General features: G+C 59.7%; 1 protein-coding gene across 2 annotated transcripts in view; it reads left to right on the forward strand.

Annotated features, from left to right (window-relative positions):
* The first annotated feature begins 4,785 nt into the window (after positions 1 to 4,785).
* Positions 4,786 to 15,460, forward strand: part of SRC (SRC proto-oncogene, non-receptor tyrosine kinase) — a 29,812-nt gene continuing 19,137 nt past the window's right edge. The window contains exon 1 of one of the 2 annotated variants that reach the window (XM_050907225.1): positions 4,786 to 4,817. The gene's annotated coding sequence lies outside the window, so the exon portion shown is untranslated. The remainder of the gene's footprint in view (positions 4,818 to 15,460) is intronic. The other variant, XM_050907226.1, reaches the window with a different exon arrangement.

Raw genomic sequence — 15,460 nt, forward strand, 5'->3', positions numbered from 1 at the left:
GGGAAACACCCTTGTGTCTGCTCCGGCTCTGCTTGGCGCAGGCTGCAGCCGCTTGCGGGCCGGCGAGCAGCCGGGTGCTGGCAGGGAGGCTGCCTGGAACTCCTCTGCCGAGGGAACGCCACAGCCCCCAGGGCAGGGTCGCCTGGATGTGGCTACCAGAGCTTTGTGCTAGCCAGCCATCCCTCTGCTGCTCTGTTAGCAAAGCAAGCCGGAACGAGAGCTATAAATCTCATCTGGACGAGTTTCCGTGGGCTTTTCTGAACTGCTCTGTTCTATTGATACTAAGACTGTCCAAAAAGCAGAATTTCCACCACTGGGAAATGCTAACGTTTTGCATGTGGCTTTTCTGCTGAGCTGAGGCACGAAGCAGAAAGTGTCGCATTTTTGCGCGAATGAGCTATTCCAAGACACATAATTCAGATTGTATCAAAACGTCGTATTTTGTCAGTCAGAAACCTGACGGAAATGTTGTGCCGCTGTTGAACATGCAGATAATTTCCCCCCACAGCTGCTGAACTTGGTGCCTCCTTATCGAACATTTGCACGTCACCGAGTCAGTGGTTTCCCCGTGGTCCTTTCCCCCAGGGAATTTTGCAGTGACACTTCCTGGCTGGGGCCGCCTCGGTGCTGGGGTTAAGGGCCCCTTTTGCACGGCAGATTGTCACTATGCTGAGGGACACGATGGGTCCTGAGCTGTCCTGAGTCCTCCTGGTGACTTCTTCTCAGCCACCCCTTTTTATCCTACAACCTGCGGGATGCTGGCCTTTGCCGCTCGCCTCCTGCAGCCCCGTTGCTCAGTGCGGGAGAAAATAGCCAGAATTAGCGTTTCTACCACGAAATATTGCCAAATGGCTCGTACTGCTGGAGTTATTCTGGTCAATCCCCTTTAGTAAATCAGCTCCTGAGCTCGTAACTGCAGCTTCCCTAACGGGGCTGGTGGTGCTGATTGTTTGCCATCACACACTTACTATTTGCAGGGCGGTAAAGCTCAATGATCGTAAAATCTCAGGGCAAGAGCCGTGGCTGCTTCTGCATCTGTCCAGCATCTCAAACGCAACCATTATATTATTAATAGTAATAATTCGTGCGAATATATTTGGAATTCGCAGTGAACAAAATGCAGCTAGCCTCAGGAACAGAATCCATTAGACAAAACTTACTCACGCTTGCCAAGGGGATGCTTAAAAATAAATCTGGCTGGAGATGAATAGATGTTTTGTTGTAAATCCACAGCTACATTGGAGAGGTCAGGACTCAGATCAATTACTGGACCCAAAAAGCACCCTCTTACTCCGCAGGAAGATTTCAGGAGCCCTGTGGAGCAGTTTGATCTGCACACCTGGAGGGGGAAGGAGCCACATACATACTCATGAGCGTGACAGCGTTCTGCCCGTAGTAACTCTCATTCTTCTTTTTCCTGATGAAACTTGCATAAAGGTCAGCAAGAAAGCACAGAAATACCTGAGCACATCTTGATTTCTTGATAGAATATCATTTCAAGATGTGCTGTAATAACTGAGCCACCAGAAATACTCAGTGCTACTGGTTTTTTAATTTGGAAGTACCTGGTTTTCAGTTTCTGCAACCCTCTTCCTCTCCCCGGGGTGGGTTTTATCGGTGCTATTTAAAAGTGAAGAGAAAGAATCATCTCAAGAAAATAAGTTTCAGGGAAGAGACTGAAATCCCTAGTTGGGTAAAAAAAAAAGTAATTGTGGATTAGACTGTTTAAAGATAAATACTTGGAGTGGGGCAGGAGGGAAAGGAAAGCGGGCGGCTGGGGGGCATCCGTCGGGCTCAGGACCTCACGGCTGAGCCAGGGATGCACTGAGGTGTGCTGGGTTGCTTAAACTTAAATGGTCTTAAATCGCATTATCACCAGCGCTGCATGTTTAATGTCAGAGTCCTGTGAGGGCACATTCCTGAATCCGAGCCCAAAAGATAAGAGGCTGGTTTTAGAGAGTATCTATTTGCCATTTTAAATTTGCACATTGGCATCTTCTTCGAAGAAGAGATTATGTCGTGGACTTGGTCCGGCGTGTTAAAAGACACAGTGCCTTTGCTGTTTGCCTTCCAGCAACAGGCCAGCACTGCCGGAGATGAAAACTACGATTGTAGGACAGCCTGTAGAAAAGGAGTTGATTGCAAAAGAGGAAAACAAAATTCAAATATTTATAAGTCATAATTGCATCTTAGATTTGGATCTGGATCCAGTAGAGGCTGAGTCATCCTAACCAGCTCACCGAGGGCTGGGGCCGGGTCCCAGCTCCCCCAGGGCGCTCTCCCCTCGGGCAGCAGCTCCTCACGCCTGCTCTGGGACTGCGGGAGCGGGTGCTCCTGGGATCAGGAGGGAGAGGGGAGCATCCCTGTGTCCCTGTGCAGGCACAGCGGGGAGAAGACATGGGGGACCCCAGGCATCGACGTGCCCCCCTCTTTGTCCTACAGTATGACCTAAGTATTAACGTATGAGCGAGTAGAGCAGTACCCCAGGGCTGCCCCACACCGCGCGGTTAATTCCTTAATCCCACGTCGAGGAATCCCTCCCTACACATCCCCACGCCTGGATAGCAGAGGGGGTGGCTGTGAATTAACACCCCCAAAAAGCCTCAGTACAAACCAGGCTGCGCTTTGATGCTCCAGCAAGGAGCAAGCAGGGTTGCTACCCCCAACCCAGCCGCTCTCCAGCACCAGCCGCCCCACGGGTGTGCGGGGAGCCCGGCCGCCCTCTCCCAGCCCTGGGAGGGAGCCGGGAGGCAGGAGGGAAAGCGTCGGCCCTGCCCGGCTCAGCCCGGCTGTAGGGACCTTATCAGCAGGCGGCTCCTCCCAGGGAAGGGCCCTCCGCAATGTGCTGGCCAGGGGTGATGGATCGGTGTGTGCGTGACTCCTTGTTCCTGGTGACTCATGGATTCGCTGGCCTTCGCCAGTGTCATGGGAAATATTTTTTTAATAACTCAAAAAGAACAAGGCTGAGGGGGTGGGAAACAGAAAGAAAAACTCCGCCACATAGTTCTCTGAAACTTGTTAACTTCCTAAATTGTTTCTGAAGTGTCAGGTCTTCAGAGTAATGGGGTTTTCAGAAATCCCCGCTGAGTGGCTGCAAGGGTTGGCTGAAGGGGTGGGCAGGGGATGACAGAGGCGGTGCTGGCTGTGGAAATACAGCCCACGGGTCACTGGAGCCAGCCAGCAGCTGAACGTGCCTCATAAACCAGCTAAATGGGGGTTTAAGGAGCAGACTGCTTCACCCCATTTCTTCCTGGAGGATTAAGTGACAGGGAACACCTTAGTGGATCGCTAATGGGGGAGGTGGAAGGGCTGCCAGCACCGCTGAGCTGGTCGGGCAGCCCTGACAGGCTTGGGGCAGGCGTCCGGGCACCCGGCCGGGCCCTGAGCCCGCGTGTGTGCCCCGGCACTGCTCTGCACCAGGGGAAAGCTGGGCATTTTCCACCTCCTCCCAGTGCTGGAAGGTGAAGGTGCTGAGGAGTGAGGGGAGGGACGGCTGGAACTGTCCCTGTGTGCCCACCTGCCCGAGCGGGATACAGGGGGACCCACACCTCACCCAGCCCTGCCCGGGGTGGTGCTGCCAGCCGGGGAGCGGGCACCCCAGGAACACCCACAGCTCCGTTCTGCCTCGTTTCTTGGAGGCTGGCACCGGCTGCAGGGATGACCTGGGGGTGTATTAACCCCCCAAGTGTTTATTGCAGCACAGGTGAGTGAGGGACACAGCAAAGACGGGCAGATGCCCCAGCAGGGCACGGCCACCACTGTGTGCCAGCACTGCCACCAAAGGGCCTCACAGCTGCGTGAGGTTCCCCCGGGAGGCCCAGGATGTCGTTTATCTTTCCCTGCTTTTCCTCTACACTTAAGTTTTGCCTCCTGACTTCAGAGAACCGGGGAACATGGATTGCAGCCCTCTGGGACAGCGAGGTGACCCTCCTGGGGATGGAGATGCATGGATTCGGGTGCCGAATCTGACAGAAGAGTGTTTCTCCCTGCTGTTCGCCGTGTGTTAGAACTGTATAATAAAGCAACCCCCGAACCAGCCGGGTTTTAGCCTCCTGAAAATCACGTTCTCTTTTCTGTTCCCAGCTCTGGCTTCCAGGTGAACACAACAACGCAGCCCACCGGGGCGAGGAGCGCTGGGCTCGGGTGGGAGAACCCCACCGCCGCGGGGAGCCCGGAGCCCCCCCAGCCCCCTCACCCGCGGGACCGCGCAAGGCGACGCGCACAGAGGACCGAAGCCGCCGCTCCCACGCGTGTCCCCGGCGCGACCAGGCGGTTCCCTCCGCCGCGGGCCGGGGCGCGCCGGCAGAGCCCGCGGCGGGGGCGGCCCCCCTCGCCCGCTGCGCGCCCCGCGGAGCCCGGCTGCCCGGAGCCTTCTCCCTTAAAAAAAAAAAACCCCACGGAGGGGAGGGGCGGCCGCTTTTTTCCCCCATCCGCCGTTTCCGGTTTGCTGCCATATTCCTCTTTTTTTTTTTTTTTTTTTTTTGCCCTCCCCGTGGGTTGCCCCCCCCCCCCCCCCCCGCCCCGGAGAAGGGGTGAGCGGGGGCGGGCGAGGCAGCAGCGCGCCGGATCCGCGGCGCTGCGCGATGCTGCTGCTGCCGCTGCTGCTGCCGCTGCCGCTGCTGCTGCTGCTGCTGCCGGCGGCGCAGCCCTGAGCGCCCGGCTCGGCTCGGCTCGGCCCGGTGCGGGCACCCAGCGCGGCGGCGGCGGCGGCGGCGGGGGGCGGCGGCGGCGGCCGCGCCCCCGGCGCGGAGACAAAGCCGGGGCCGAGCGCTGGAGGCGAGCGGCGGGGCCGGCCCCGCTGCGCGCACAGGCGGGAGGTGAGCGGGCGGCGGCGGCGGCTGTGGGGCCGGCGGGGGATGCCCGGGGATGCCCGCGGTACGGCAGTGGGGGCCGGCGGGGCGGCGGGGGGATGCCCACAGTCGGGTGAGCTGGTTGTGGGTCCGATCGGGGATGTTGGCAGTTTGGCGAGGAGGCTGTGGGTCCAGCCGAGGATGCCCAGGCTCCGGTGGGGCAGCTGCGGGTCCGGCAGCAGGGGATGCCCGCAATCCAGCGAGCTGGCTATGGGTCCCGACAGGGATGTTCGCGGTCTGGCTATGGGTTTTGGTGGGGCGGCTGTGGGTCCAGTGGCAGATGCACATGGTCTGGTGGGTCAACTGTGGGTCTGGCTGGGGATGCCACTGCCTAGCGGGGCAGATACGGGCCCAGCCGGGGATGCTGAGGGTCCAGCGGGGCGGCTGGGGTCCGGGGGCGGCACCGCCTGCCTGCAACTCCCCTTTGTTGTGATCAGGGGCTGCGGGGGACCCCCGGGAGCGCGGGGCTGGGAGAGCCAGGCAGTATGTAGGCCAGGACATGAAATATTCATCGCCCCCCTGCTTTGATGTCTCCTGATCCGCTTCCCTTGTCATGTTTGGTCACTGGTAATTCTGGAGCTCCTGTCCAGCCCCGGTGGGCCTGGAGAGCTGTGTCCGGCCAGGCTCCTCGCTGTGCCCCTCACCAGGGCTGGCTGGCTTGCAGCCTGCTGGGGGGTTGCAGAGCCCCGGGTTGCCTGATTAAAGGCTTTATACAGCCAGGAAGTTCCCCCATGTGTGGCTGTGAGTGGTGGCACTGGCGTGTCCCCCGTGTCCCTGTCACAGACCCCGGTGCCACAGAAGAGCATCGTGGGTTTTGCCCTGAGCCACACTGGGATCGAGATGGGCTTTTATCCCTGCTCGCTGCCCGGGGGGCCGTGCAGGAGCTCCGGCAGGCTGTGCTGCATCTTGGTGCCGTTTGGGACGGGCACGGGCGGCAGCCTGTGGGGATGGGACCCACAGCACAGGGCTGTGTGTGCTGGGGACAGGGGCTGGAGGGGGGCATCTTGTGGTGCTGACCCTGGCGCAGTCCTGTCTGGTGCCGAGCATCGGCTTGGGGAGCTGCGCAGCCTCCTGCGAGACCTGGTGGAAATGAGTGGAGATCTGCCGCATCTCCCCGCGTTTGCTGGCCCTGCACAGCGCGCTCCTCCCCTGGCCCTTCCTCACCCCGGCGGCTGCTGTGGTGTGCCAGGGCTCAGCCCCCTGGACTTGGGGCCAGGAGGTGACTGTGGTTCCAGTCCTGGTCCCGGTCCCAATGCCGTTGAGCAGCAGTAAAGGTCATAGGTGGCAGGGAGTGGGTTGTGCTACCCTGTGTGTGCCACTGGCTCGCCCGTCCTCCTGGCTCCCCAGGAGCAATGCAAAGGAAGGGACATGATGTGGCTGCTCAGTGCAGCCGGGGGGTCCCCCAAGACAGGTCCCACCGCCCTGTGGCATTAGGAGCTGGGGGCAGCGGAGGGTGCAGAGCCCGGGGGGTTCCTGGGGTGAGCTCCTGCCTGGGACTGGTGCTGCCTGCGCAGTGGGGACAGGGACAGGACAGCATGTACCCAGCAGTGCTGTATGCAAACTGAGCTGCGGGAAGGTGGCAACAAAAGCCTTGATTTTTCTTCCTCCTGCCTGTCTGGTGCTCCCCAGAGGAGGAGGTGTACAGCAGGAGGGAGCTGGAGGGCTTTGTCGCTCTCCTCTCAGCCGATCAGGAGATACCCGCTGCCAGCAGTGACCGGTGCGTGGGTGGGAGAACCGAGTCATGACAAACCCTCCCAAGGTCCAGCCGTTAATGGTGGGAAGCCATTCGTCCCTGCCAGGCTTGGAGACCCCCCTCAGCACCCGGCGGCTCAACACACGCCCGGGCCCCGCTGTACAGCATGTGTTGGTCAAACAAGTGCGGGGGGGCTGGCAGGGCTCTCCATGGAGGCATGAGGATGGGGACGTGCGGGGGGACATCAGCAATCTTGCCCTTTAAAGCAATATCCTTTCTGTTGTTTCCACTGTGGGGCGGCTCCCAGCACCTTTGCAGCCGGAGCGGCTGATCCTGGGCCGCCCTGTGCTAAGCCAGCTGTTCTGCACCACTTCGTGCTGGCTCAGGATCCGACCCATAGCAAAACCTTGGCTGTTTGGTGTCTCTGAGACGAGGCTCCTGTGCTGGCTCCCCGGGGAGCCGCGTCTCTGTAATCATTAGCCAGTTAATGCTCATTTGTCAGAGAAGGGCACCTTTGCTTGAAAGATCGAGGGTCGGTTCCCGGTTCCAAGCTTTGACCCGGGAGCAGCAGGGCAGAGGCTCCTCCAAACACCTTGCCGCCCCGGTGGCTTTGCCAAAACGCAGCCCGATGATTTTTTTTTTTTTTTTTTTTTTTTTTTTTTTTTTTTGGATATGGTTTTGGTTTTGGGCTGGCGCAGCAGCAGCTAAGGGAAGTCCAATGTTGCCTGTCTCGATCGTTAGTGGCCTTGCAGTGCTCCCTGTGTGATGGAGATGCCCTAACGATAGCTCTGCCCTTTAATGACTTTGTGCCAGAGTGATGGAAAATCATGGAGGTACCACGGGGAGGCAGAAAGGGCCGTCCCAGCCCCTGGCCGGGGAGCTGGGGGACGAGGCGAAGAGAGAGCTGCAGTTTGTGGTGACCGACCTACGCGGAGGCTCTGCTATGGAGACAAGAGGCTCCTTTGCTGCCTTGGTGGCCTGGAGGGGACATCAGCAGTCCTGAGGCAGGGGTGGCCTTTAGCAGCGTGGGCAACTCCCGGGAAGCAGCGTTGTTTTGCTGGGCCCACTGAGGTGAGGAGGGGATGGACTGTTGAGGCTCCCGTGCCTCCGAAATCTCATCTGCCTCTCCCTGCTACTGGTGCCAGGATCATGCCTGGCCTTTGAAGTCATAACAGAGCTGAAACGCTTATCTAATGGGACCTGAAGGACTTGGTCTGTAACCTCTCATTTTAACGACCAGCAAATAAATGCCTGTAACATCTTGAAAGAGAAAAGGTAGGAGCGAGCAGTCTGCGCCTCCTCCTAGCGTGTCTAAGGGGGGGAGAACCCCTGAGCATCACTGGGACAAAGCGCCGTACTCCTGGCATCGCTGGGGGAAATTTGAAAGCCTATCTGAAGCGCTATTGTTTCCTGTACTGTCTATTTTGCAGCTCGGTTTCCAACTTGTTCCTTTATCTCTCGGAACAATTTCCCATCTGAGCTCACTTCCGCAGCACTCCGCATCGCCCCTGGAGCCCGTCTGGAGACACGTCCAGCGTGCATCCCATCGGCCGCGGGAAGTGGCCTCGGCAGACAGTGGCATGTCCCCGCGCTGCTCCATGCAGGAGAGATCCCTTTAATCCGATGCCCAGAGAGCAGCTCGGACCTCTGGATGGAAGTAACCATCCTTGCATGGCTGTTCCTGGGACAGGAGGGCAGATTGTCGCTGTTCCCAGTCCAAACTCCTCTTTTTGACCGCCTGTAGCTGCGGGTGGTGTGGACTAACTCCCCTGGGGCTTGCGTCTTGCTGAAATTTCCGCACATCAGCAAAAAACATGCAGTGTGTCGTGGGGCTATTTTAAAGCGGGCCTCAGAAAAATAGTAATGCCTTTGGTCCTTCATCTTTTAAATGCGCAGCAAGCTGTGAGATAGTCCAGTATATTGTGCGCTTAGGAGGGAAAAAAGTAATATCATTAATTGGCTGAGCATGGCTACATCAGCATGGGCTGCAGTCGGTGCTCGGGTGCACCCAGGCCCCTGACTTGGCCCCGTGTTGGCACAGGCGACCTCGGCGCTGGCTGCAGCGGGAACCAGTGCTGCTTTGCACATGCCTCTGCACATGCATGCTTTGAAAATAAAGCCCTGAAACAGATTTCAGGAACAAATGTGGTTTGAACCTGGGCCAGGAACCAGGACCTGCAAATCTGCGTCTTGCACTGACTTCCCTGCAGGCTACGGATCTCCTGGCTGCCCTCGCTGCGGAGCAGGGAGGTGTTTGGGAGGGCTGGGGACTGGCAGGGCTGCCATGGGGCATTGGCCGCTGGGCAAGGGGGGGCCAGTCGTTGATTTTAATTCAGACCTTAAAGAAATCTGCCCGAGCCCCTTGGCTCCAGGTGGTCTCGGTGGAGATGCAGCATCCGAAATATCCGTAGGCTGGCGTGTGGGATCGGTGGGCTCATCTGGAGGAATTTGGGGAACAGAACCGCCCGGGTGTTTAAGGCAAAAATATAAGAAATGGGGCAGGTGCGTAGCGAGCCTGCCCTCGCCTCGCAGCCGGGGAACTGGCGGAGGTTTGGGCAAGGCATGCAGCCTGGCACGCGTGGGCCCTCACGCCAGGAGGGCACCGGGATGGCTTTGGGGTCTGCAGCGAAGGGCGAGCGGGCTTTGCTCGGTCAGTGCTTCTGCCCACGCATGACGCAGGGACACTTGTGACTCAGGCTGTGCTGCGCTTCCTTCCCCACGCTGCAAGTCTCGGAGGCTGCCCCCGAGTTTCCCAGCCCCGTCCCATGCTTGACCTGTTGTGGTCTCGCTCCCGTGACCGTGAGGTTTTGGCTGGCCCTGAGCCCACTGTGTTAGGGCTGGATGGATGGAGGAGAACCTGACTGCATGCTGCAAAAATAGCTTCCACCCGGCGTGGGTGCTCCCATCCTTCCCGATTGCGTTTGGCAATCTCGGCCACCAAAAACGTGGGCAATGAGGGTAAAAGCTCACTGCTGCACTGCCCCCTCCACCATGGGTGAGGTTAACAAGTCCAGCCTGTCCCGAGCCGCGTGCTCCCTTCCCACACAGCATCCCCCTTCCCAGGCCGTGCCCCAGTTTGGGGGCAGCATGACGGGGTCAGGTCGGTGCTCAATTGATCCTAAAAACGTCTCACCTTGGGGCACCCTTTAGCAAGAATTTGGGGTTGGAGGTGCAGCACTGTGTCTGGGTTTCACTGCTCCACCTTGCTTCCCCACCTGGTAAGGAGCATTGTGTGTCTCAGTTTCCCCCGGGAGCACCTGGGAAGCTGCTGTCGGAGGTTGGTGAGGCTTCACACCGAGTGCGTGCCTCAGTTTCCCCCTCTCCTGCCCCTCCTTCACCAGCCCCAGCTGCACGGCCCTACACGATGCACGCATCGTGGGCAAAGCTCTTCCTTAGGCAGGGCAAATATCATCTGATCTCCATGAAACGCCATCACCTTCCTCACCCACACGGCCGCAGCCTCTCAGATGGTGTTTTCGAGGGCTTTTGCCCCAGACCGTGGCCCAGCTGGGCACCGACTTCCCCGGCTGAAACCAGCCGTCACAGCTTGGTGGTTTTGGGGTGCCGCCGGGCTGCAGCCGGTGCCGGCAGCAGCGGGGTCGGGCGGTGCCATCCTGGGCTGTGGATGCTCCCGGGGCGGAAGCGTGCGCTTTGTGACTTCTGCAAAAAAACCCAACACGAAAAGGCTGTCGGAGTCGCTCTCTGCTCGGCCAGGCCCTTTCCTTCCCCTGCCCATCGGGCAAGTGTTGGCGGGGCCCCGCTGTGCCGGGGAAGGGATCGGGAAGCCTCGGCACAGCTGAGGGGGAGCTGCCGGTGAGGACCCTGCTGCGCCCGGCAGGGAGGGTGTTGTGGGACGAGGCAGGGTGCATACGTAGCTGCAAAAGTCGCTGCGACCAGGGTGAGTTTCATGCTCCAACATCACGGACAGTTGAGTTTGGAAGTGTGTGGGGTGGAAAGGCTCAGGGTGCTGGGACCGGTGTGTGCAGCTGGGGCCGGGCAAGGAGAGCAGCACGTGGGGGCAGCTGCAGGGACCTGCCTGCCCACACCAGCTGCCTGCCCACGTGCACAGCCATGTGTGGATGTGCACGCACGTGTGTGTACATACGCTAATCCGAGCCCTTCTTGGTGCTATGGGGATGGGTATAGCTCTCGTGCTGTGGTCTGGGTGGGCTGTGCTGAAGCTGCCATGAGCCACAGGTGATGGAAAGCAGAGGAGATGCCCTTCGTCCCTTTGTCCCTTCATCCCTTTGTCCCTTCATCCCATCCCCGCAGGCTCTGCCCGAGGGCTGGGAGCGGGGCAGCTCCAGCTCGGGGTGGTTATTTCGGGTAGGAAGAGCAGCACAAGCGAGGGCTGGAGAGATGCCATGGGAGGGTGCAAGGTCCACGTGCAGCTCATCCCACGCCACTGGCTGGTGTCGGCAGCTCAGGGCTGGTCCCATCCACCTCGCCCATAGCCCGTCTCCGCTCCCCACCACCGCTGCAGCGAGCCACCGCTCGCAGGGCCGGGAGGTGTGCGGAGCCCGGCTCTCCCCTCCAGGAGTGGCAGGGATAAAAGACACCAGCTCAGCGTTTTTCTTTGTTTTTCATCTGCTCAGGCTGTTTATAGCGAGCACTGTCTGGGGCTGCACCTCCCGGCCGGCTCCTCTCCCGGCGGCTCCGGCAGAGCTGCTGAGCATCCCGCTCACCCCAGGAGCGGCTGGGGAACCTGACGCAGCTTTTGGGTATGGAAATGCTGTCCGGGGCTGGCTGATCTTCTCTGTTTGCGCCTAAAGACCCTCCCTGGTTGCTTCCTCTGACGCATCCTGAGAGAGTTGCTTTGTTTTGGTGATGCAGATGGGAGTGGCTGTGGGGACCAGCATCTCTCAGGGCTCTGTCACCAGCGAAGTCCAGGCACCCCGGGCATGCCTTGGAGTGGGGTCTGACGGTGCCGAGACCAGAGCCACCGTCCTGAGCTGTGCCCACTGCTGCAGGAGCTGCTCCCGGTCCCATCCATGCCCAGGGAGGTGAAAGTGGGAGTCGAGCGTGCATTGCTGGAGGCTGATCCTGATCACCCAGCCTTGACCTGCAGCCACCCGCTGTCCTGTAGCATGTGTGCATTAGGGCTGGTGGCCCCACGGTTCCCCAGAGCATGTGGCTTGTCTCGGGCAGATGCCCCGGAGTCCCAAAGTAACCCAGGAAAATAAGCCGATAATCAGCATAAATTTGCTGCGTGGGATCCTGCTTATTCGTTTGAAACTGTTCAGGAGTCTGCAAAGTGGGAAGTGTTGGAAATCGGTGATGGAAGACCCTTGGGCTCTGCTTGGCTTCTCCTTCATACCCTCCCATTGCAGTGAACCCCGGCATGTGTCCTGCCAAGTCCCCGTGATTCCCGGCCGGGAGCGGGGCAATGCCCGGCCCCACAGGGTTTCTGTTGAGGGTGCAAATACCCTCCCTGTATTTTCCATTTTTTACCAGTGTGTGTTTCAGTTCCTGTTCCATGTCAGGAAGGTTGCTGGGAGGTTTTCTGCCATGGGGGTCCTGCAGGACCCCTTTGCAGGGCCGGTGGGGCTGCAGCTCCAGCCCCGGAGGGCTGGTGGAGCCCCAGGGAGCTCCTCTCCTCGCTGGACTGGATGGGCTGGTTTCTCTGAAAGTGGAAATGTTTTAGCAGTGACGCCAGTGTGGCCAGGGGTGGTTGTAACTTGCTCAGATCCAGAGCTTTTCTGCCTCTGGCGTGTTCCTTGCCCTCTTCCTCCCCCTGCCCTGGAGATTTGCTGCCTGCCTGCCTGCGCTGCCGTCCTCGCCCGGAGGTGAAATTGCTGCAGCACTGTCGGGTGCTGTTGGGTGCGGCAGCCCTCGAGCCGGGACACGCGGAGGTGGCAGCACCGTTTTGGCCGGATCTGAGCCACCCGTGAGTCACATCAGCCTCTCGCTGCCACCTGCGCCTTCCCCAGGAGCCGAGCACAGGGCAGGCTGGGTGCTGCGCCACGGCCGTTCCCGGAGAGCACCCGGGGCAGATGTCCCCTTCCAGAAAGCAGAAGCAAACTCCATTTCCTGGAGCCTGAGGCTGGCCATGCTGGCAAAGACGCTGCAGAAATGGGGAACATAAATCCTCTCTCCTCCTCGAGAGGCCAGCTCATGTCACTGCGTCTCCGTCTCCCCCTCCAGCGGGGCCGGTCCCTCGTCCCGGTGCTTTGCCTGGAGGAGGACGGGAACAGCATTGATGTGATGGGGCCATGGGAAACTGGGGAATTAGGTGGTGGGCGGTGGGAGCACATGGATGCCAGCATGCCTGGGGGCTAGTATTAAAAATGTACATTGTGGGGGGCATTGAATCCTCAGTGCTGAGCTAGAAGGCTGTTTTGGGGAAGCATCACCCCATGGCTCCAGGCAGTCCTGGTGGCCGGGAGCTCCGGCTCCTAGTGCCGGCCTGGCTCGACATCGGCGCTCCTTGGCCCCGCAGGCACTCCTGCCCTTGGAAGCATTTCCTTTCTGTTTCCTTCTCCTACACTTGGCAGGAGGAGAGCGGTGCCCTCATAACCTGTCTGGGAGAAGCCAGCTTCAGGTTAACGCAGGCCAAAGGCTTTGTGTGCCTTTGGAAAGCATTTGCTGGAGCTGGTTGGGCAATTCCTGGCTTTGGCTGGTGTCCTGGTGGGAATGCTGGAAGCGCAGGCTGAGTCGGGCTGGGAGGCACCGGTAGGCATCCCTGCTCCGACCTGGAGCAGCACCAGCGAGGTCAGGCTGCACCGCACCCAGCCCGCTTTGAGCATCTCCTGCTGGAGATCCCACCACCTCTCCAGCTCCTGTTCCTGTGCTGGGCCACCCTCATGGTGAGAGAGCTTTTTTTTTTTTTTTCCCCATCTCTAATTGCCAGGATGCCCTTGCAGTGCAGAAAGGGATGGGGGATGCGTGCTGGCCGGGAAGCGAGGTGCTCCCCTCTCCCCCGTGGCTCCCCTTTCCTCTGTGTGTGCAAGCAGCAGACTCAGGCTGGGTTTGCAGGACCTGTGTATTTGTTCTCCGCCTGTCCCAAAGCTTTCCCAAAGCGCTTATGCATGGATAACAAGGGACAGCACGGGCTCCAGGAGCCTTCAATCGACTTTCGTTTCCTCCCTGACCCCAAACACTTCCTAGCAGTGCCCTGAACCTGGGGGGTCTCCTTTGGACCAGGGCATGGGGCTGGTGGAGCTGCAGGAGCCCTGATTTTTGGGGTGGCTTTGTTGCTGCACGGAGGTGGAAAGGGGTGATGGGGTACTGCTGGCTGCCCATGCTCCTTTGTTGCAGCAGCGGCTCCCCATGCAGCCCTTTGCAAGGGGCTGCAGCTCCCAGCACCCACCACACAGCACGGCTGTGTGCGTGATGCCGGGGAGTGGTGTGCCAGGAGCCCCCGCAAGCTTTGCTCGGTGGTGTGCCGGTCAGGAAAGGCGACTGCCAGCTCCCTCCGGAGCCCTCCACGCCGCTTGGCAATGGACATTAAAAACCCACTGCCTCGGAGGAAGCTTTGAGTGTGCAAAGCTTTGCCAGCTCCTAGGGACCTGGTGCACAGGGCCGTGGGTGAGCATCGCGGTGGGTCAGCCCAGGCTGCCTGCATCCGCACGCTGGGGGATCTGAAGACGTGGCCCTGTCGGTACCCAGGTCTGCTGCAGTGCGGTGATGGGGATGTGACACGGCATGGCAATGGCCACCGTCCCTTCTCCCATCCCCTGGGGGAGAAAAAGGCTTAAAACCAAGCGCTCGGCGGCTCGGCACCAGCAAGCACAACTTGCTGCCCATCCCGCTCACTCCGGGCAGCCGGTTGCGTTATTTCGGGGAGATAAGGCTTGCGACTTTTTCTTGCCAGCCTTGCACAAGATGGTGCTTGTGGGGTGCCCACCGTTGGGCTGCCCCTGCCCTCGCCCGGTTTCGGGGTGCTGCGGGGGTAGCAGGGGGCACTGCCTGCAGCTGTGTGCGGCTGCTGGTGTTGGCAGAGCCGCTGCCCATCGCCCCAGCAAGCTAAAATCTGCCTGTCAAGGGGCCGGCCCCGCGACGGTGGGGAGAGCTCGAGCTCCCTGCACGGCTCCCTGTGTGTGTGTTTGGTGTTTCCCAGTTTCTTGGCCAGATAAACATCTAGAACCTGCTTTTGTGCTTCTGAGGGGTTTGTTTTGGTCTTTTAAACTCCCTGTTTTGACACATCTTTAGGAGGCATTTTGCATCACTCCTGACCATGACTCTCCCCCATGCTTGATTTAATTATCCTTTCCCCTTTTGTGACCCACTGGCCCCTGCTAGCTTGGGCTGTGGAGCTTTAATTAAGATGGTTTTAAATTTAACGGGAGTTGACAGGGTCAGATGGGAGGGGCTGGGACTTACATATGTGGGGAGTGTGTAGCCGAGCCCCCACGCAGCAGCCGTGCTGCCCTCCCCTCTCCCCCACCAGCGATTTCTTTCATCTGGGAGAGTTTTCCACCAGCCGGGGGGAGCCAGGGGAGGGCTGGGGTGCCTTAACTCAGGGGCCTTCGACATGCAGTCGCTGGGCGAAGCAGGAGTCGCGGGTGGGCATCGGGGGCAGCTGCCTGCACCTTCCCTGGTCCCCGAATTGGAGCCGAGAGATGAAGTGAGCATCTCTGCATCTCTCCTTCTGTTTTAGGAATCAGTGCAGGTGAGAAACGAGTGTCCTTGTGGAGGAGAAGGGCTGGAGGCGCGACCCAGGCGTGCCCTCGCTGCGTCAGCCGGGCAGGGAGAGGATCTGCAGCATCAAACCCTGGTTTGCGGGGCCAGGGGAGCAGCTCCCCCTTTTTCACCAGCCCTTGCGACTCATTGCAGTGGGGCCGGTCCCAGCCTGGCAGATATGTGCGTCTGTGTTCCCCCCTTGTACTGAGCAAAGCCCAATGGCATGGGACAGGGGACGGGAATCGATTTTTCCATGGGGGACATGGTGACCTGCTGTATTCGGGTGGCAGGAGGG

This window comes from Gymnogyps californianus, chromosome 17, assembly GCF_018139145.2.
Source record: "Gymnogyps californianus isolate 813 chromosome 17, ASM1813914v2, whole genome shotgun sequence".
Lineage (NCBI taxonomy): Eukaryota > Metazoa > Chordata > Aves > Accipitriformes > Cathartidae > Gymnogyps > Gymnogyps californianus.